The following is a 5,292-nucleotide window of genomic DNA, read 5'->3' as shown; positions in this document are numbered from 1 at the left end:
GCCGCACAATGAGGAAGGAGGGGCTTGCTTCCTGTCTGGCCGCGCACTGGCCGCCGGGACGTGTAGTCGGAGGTTTGAGGCTGGGCCTTTTGTTCGTGACGGGCTGGATGCTCCATGGCCGTGTGGGCGTGAATTAATAAGCATGACACAGGCGGTTGTGGCCAGGAAGGCTCCTACCGCGAATGTCGCTTAGCCAGGCCAATTCTGCATAGGACAGCGCCTGTCCAGGGCGAGCAGCGTATGTTCAGGCAATCATGTTATGTTCAGGCAATCATGTTCTATCCATGTGGTGGGTAGTGGCTTCCTCCCGCTATAGTGGCAATAGATGTATGATACATCATGTATCGGTGTAAAAACATACAGAGAAAAATGTGCTGTCTTCTAATGATGTGGCGAAGAGCTTATCAGACCTCGTGAAATCCTCCACTGGCCCTCATGGAGCCTGTGTGGAAGGTTGTCCACCCACCTTTCCTGCATCCTGAGGGCCCATTTTCACAGGAGTTGAACTGTGTGCTTCTATTAGAAAGCAGTTTCCAGACGGCAAGTAGTTGCCAGGCAGCAATGAGCAGTTACCAGTGGACAGCATCAGTTGCCAGGCAGCAGCAAGCAGTTGTAAGGGCCCATTTCCACAGGGATAGTGATGCGAATTAGCCGCTTCGCATCATTTCTGCTGATGCCCGCGTCACTTCTGCATCTCCTGATGTGGAAGTCAATTGAGGAGCTGGGACGTGGATGCGACTGGGAGAATCTGCAGCATGCTGCAGATTCTCTGATCGCTTCTCTCCGCACAACATACATAAACCATGAAACCACCATGACTTCCAGAAGCAGCATCTCAGAAAACTAAGTCGACCATGGTACTTATGCCTGGTACACACCATGCATCAGGTCCAATCAGATTCCCCATTTGATTTTGAACAGCCGCCGACAGTCCCGACTGTCAATTCAATATTTACCTTTGCAGGCTCCAGCGGGGGCGCTTTGGTTGCTTTCGGCTCCGAAGTAGACGGAAATACCCGATCTCAGTCGGGGTCCGCTCTACTGCGCAGGCGCCGGAGACTTGCGCCTGCGCAGTAGAGCAGAAATTCAGCATTAACGTTAACGATTTGACAGCAGATTCGAATCTGCTGTCGATCGGCGGGGAATCGGCCTAGTGTACGGCCAGCTTTAAATAGAGTCAGAAGCGAGAATAAATCTCGCTTCAGACCTCATAGATAGCAGGGGCATGTGTGCCCCTGCTAAAACGCCGCTATCCCGCGGCTTAACGGGGGTCCCTTCACCCCCAAATCCCCTCCATGCAGCCGGGGAGCGCTTCCGCATTGGGGCAGGGCTAACCGCCGCAGCCCTGCCTCATGCGCGTCTATCAGACGCGTACCTCCGCCTCTCCCCTGCCCCTCTCAGTCTTCCTTCACTGAGAGGGGCGGGGGAGAGGCGGCGATGCGCGTCTGATAGACGCGACTAGAGGCAGGGCTGCAGCCGTTAGCCCTGCCTCCAGGAAGAGATATTTCACGACCAACTTTGCGACCAAGTCTTGCGGGGGTGGGTTTGGGGGTGAAGGGACCCCCGTTTAGCCGCAGGATAGCGTTTTAGCGGGGGGAAAACATGCCCCTGCTAACTATGAGCTCTGAAGCGAGATTTATTCTCGCTTCAGAGTCTCTTTTTTAATGGTGACCCTGTTGCATGTTCACTCACTGATACAGAGTTTGTCCTGTTTCTCCTACACTTAAAGGGGAACTTCAGCCTGAACAAACAAACTGTTATTAAGTTACTTTAGCTACCGTACATTAATTAAAATAGATAGGTAATATAATCTCTTACCGACCCGGTTTTAAAAGGACAGGCAAATGTTTGTGATTTCATGGGGGCAGCCATCTTGTTCATGGGGGCAGCCATCTTTTTGGTTAAAAGGAAGTGACAGGAACCATGAGACACAGTTCCAACTGTCCTGTGTCCCGATTACCCCCCCCCCCCCCCCCCCCCAGCTGCTCGCGCTAGGCTTCAAATCTCAAATTCAAAGAAAAAAAAATTGCACCAAAACAGCAGAACGGGGACAACAATATCAGAAATTCCATCATGCTTTGCACAGCATCAGGGGAAAAATGCCTAGGCAGTTTTCTTCTGTGCAGCTAAAAATGAGGGTTGGGTAAGAAAAAACAAAGTTCTGATGCTGTGAAACTGTTAAAGAAACACCAAGCCTTTTTCGTGCTGCTGAGTCGATTTTTAGTCTGGAGGTTCACTTTAACGGAAACCTAATCTGAGAGTATGGATGTTTCCTTTTAAACAATACCAGTTGCCTGGCAGTCCTGCTGATCTCTTTGGCTACAGTGGTGGCTAAATCACACACCTGAAACAAGCATGCAGCTAATCCAGTCTGATTTCAGTCAGAGCACCTGATCTGCATGCTTGTTGAGGGGCTGTGGCTAAAAGTATTAGAGACACAGGATCAGCAGGAGAGTCAGGCAACTGGTATTATTTTAAAAGGAAACATCCATATCCTCAGTTTAGGTTTCCTTTAATCTTGTGGGGCATTATGGGGAAAACATTCTTTGAATTCTTTAATATATTGATCAAACCGTGATTGTGATTATCTGTTTTATTCTCAACCAAGTGTGGGCTATAAAGCAGAGGTAGTGGCACAACCAGGGCTGTGGAGTCGGTCCAAAAATCCACCGACTCCGACTCCTCAGTTTAGGATTCCACCGACTCCGACTCCTCTTATTTGCATATTACAATTTTGTTGATTAAAAGTATGTAACATGAAATTCGTCTCTTAACTGCCAACGCTTAGGAATTTTACAAGACAACTGAAGTGAGAAGGATATGTAGACTACTATATTTATTCCCTTTAGACTAAAACTAGTCCTTGGTAAGAGTACTTGTAAAAGGTACAAACCGGAACAAAGAACATCTATCAGGCCCTAGGCAATGTAACTGTGGGTACATGTAAGAATGATGTGCAGGTACTCTGCAGGGGAATGAGGAGATTCTTCCTCTATTACACATTCTTCATGCACAATCTGAACAAGGTTTATGGGTGACAGACAACACCTCTGTGTTCAATGTGCACAACATTCTCAGTGGATTCCCTGCAGCTCTGTGGAGAGTGCATATGTAGAGTATAGTACTACTGTGTAACAAAGTAAACCTGAGACAGATGAAATTAAAGTTTTATACATACCTGGGGCTTCCTCCAGCCCCCTTCAGGCTAATCAGTCCCTCGCTGTCCTCCACCACCTGGATCTTCTGCTATGGGTCCAGGTACTTGAGCCAGTCGGGCGTAGTGCGCATGCACACACTCCGCCGCCAGGAGCATACTACACCTGTGCAGCACTATTGCGCAGGTGCAGAATGTTCCTGGCTGTGGGAGTGGCATGCGGCCAGACAGCGCTGACTGGCTGAATTACCAGGACTCATAGCAGAAGATCCGGGTGGTGGAGGACAGCGAGGGACTGATTAGCCTGAAGGGGGCTGGAGGAAGCCCCAGGTATGTATAAAACTTTACTTTTCATCCGTCTCAGGTACCCTTTAATTTGTAGTCACCAAACCAAATTTTAACAACATATCAAATTATTTGATTTCATCAGCAAAGGGAGTGCATACATTTGCATAAATCAGCATCAGTGCAGATGTATTTCCATCTCATTGACCATCTCTATGGCCTGGTGCACACCAAAAAACGCTAGCAGATCCGCAAAATGCTAGCAGATTTTGAAACGCTTTTTCTCCTTTTTCTGTAGCGTTTCAGCTAGCATTTTGCGGTTTTGTGTAGCGGTTTTGGTGTAGTAGATTTCATGTATTGTTACAGTAAAGCTGTTACTGAACAGCTACTGTAACAAAAAACGCCTGCAAAACCGCTCTGAAGTGCCGTTCTTCAGAGCGGTTTGCGTTTTTCCTATACTTAACATTGAGGCAGAAACGCCTCCGCAATCCAAAATCTGCAGCAGCCCGGGAGTATGCGTTTCTGCAAAACGCCTCCCGCCCTGGTGTGCACCAGCCCATTGAAATACATTACCCAACCGGATCCGCACCCGCAAGCGGAACGCAAACCGCAGCGGAAACGCTCTGGTGTGCACTAGGCCTATTAGTGACACAGCTACACATCAGGCTTTATTCTTACAGCATAGATGTTATTTAGTATATATAAGGGATTCCTGTGTACACATCATATATACAGTCACAATCAGATATGTATATCTGACCTTAAAAATACGGGGAGTGCTTTATTGAAGCAGCACAAGTAACTAATTTTGATTGGTTTATTTCATTTTTGTGGACTAAGCACAGCTATTACTGTATATATACATTATTTTTAATGACTATTATCTGAGAAATAGAACATTTTATCATATTTTCTATTTTAATTACAGTTACAAATTCTTTAGGAGTCGGAGTCGGTGCATTTTTCCCCGACTCCGACTCCAGGCACCCAAAATTGCCCGACTCCACGACTCCGACTCCACAGCCCTGGCCACAACATACATGGCTGCATACCTTTGTCCTGTGGCAAAGCTAGCAGAGGGGCTATGTTCTGATTGATATTTTATCAGTGACCGTTGAAATCTGATTTTAAGTGGTGCACATGGCTCTTTTTTACTGCAAATCACAAATATGATGCAAGTATTTTATTAGATGCTAGGAATACAAGCAGAAATGCAGCATGCAGAACTTTTGCAATCAGGAAAAAAATGGATTTCAATCGGATCGCACTACAGTAATGTAGTATAAAAGTTCCTGCAATTTTCATAATTTTGCCAATGTTCTTGCATTTTGAGATTGGCATACGATTGGAAAACACAGTAAAATCATGTGTAGTAGGAAACCAGTGCGCAGTACACGTACTGGCGCACTGAGCCATGGCAGGGGACCGAATGATCGATGAGTGACGGCGCGGGCACAGGACATCTGCAGGGGGCTGGTGGAAGCTCCAGGTAAGTGGAACCTTTTTTTATGGCTCGGTTAAAGTTCCCTGTAGATTTAAGTGAGATAGCAATTGTTTTTCCTGATCGAGCATACATCTAGTAATGCTCATCCAACCTGAAAAAAAAAACCCTTAAGACTGACGCTAACTTCCTTCCATTCAAGCCCTATACCACTTACTTAATTAAATGTGAAAACTATCCGGTTCAGCGCCGCAGTGCCGAAAATCTCATGCATCCGAGCAACGTACACCTCCCATTTATTCGCCTATAACTTTATTGCTACTTATCACAATGAATTGATCTATATCTTGTTTTTTCCGCCACTAATTAGGCTTTCTTTGGGTAGTACATTTTGCTAAGAATTATTTTTTTC

At 46.4% G+C, this 5,292-nt stretch overlaps 1 protein-coding gene across 8 annotated transcripts in view; it reads left to right on the top strand.

The window, feature by feature from the left end:
* The window catches only part of MUS81 (MUS81 structure-specific endonuclease subunit), a 219,811-nt gene that overhangs the window by 713 nt on the left and 213,806 nt on the right, over nucleotides 1-5,292 (top strand). Inside the window, exon 1 of one of the 8 annotated variants that reach the window (XM_068260463.1) lies at nucleotides 52-238. The exons of 6 other annotated variants lie outside the window; for them this stretch is intronic. The gene's annotated coding sequence lies outside the window, so the exon portion shown is untranslated. Of the gene's footprint in view, nucleotides 1-51; nucleotides 290-5,292 lie in introns of those variants that run through there. One more of the 8 variants, XM_068260465.1, reaches the window with a different exon arrangement.

Source organism: Hyperolius riggenbachi, chromosome 11 (genome assembly GCF_040937935.1).
Source record: "Hyperolius riggenbachi isolate aHypRig1 chromosome 11, aHypRig1.pri, whole genome shotgun sequence".
Taxonomy (NCBI): domain Eukaryota; kingdom Metazoa; phylum Chordata; class Amphibia; order Anura; family Hyperoliidae; genus Hyperolius; species Hyperolius riggenbachi.
The sequence above is the reverse complement of the archived record's forward strand: the minus strand, read 5'-3'. Positions and strand labels throughout refer to the sequence as shown.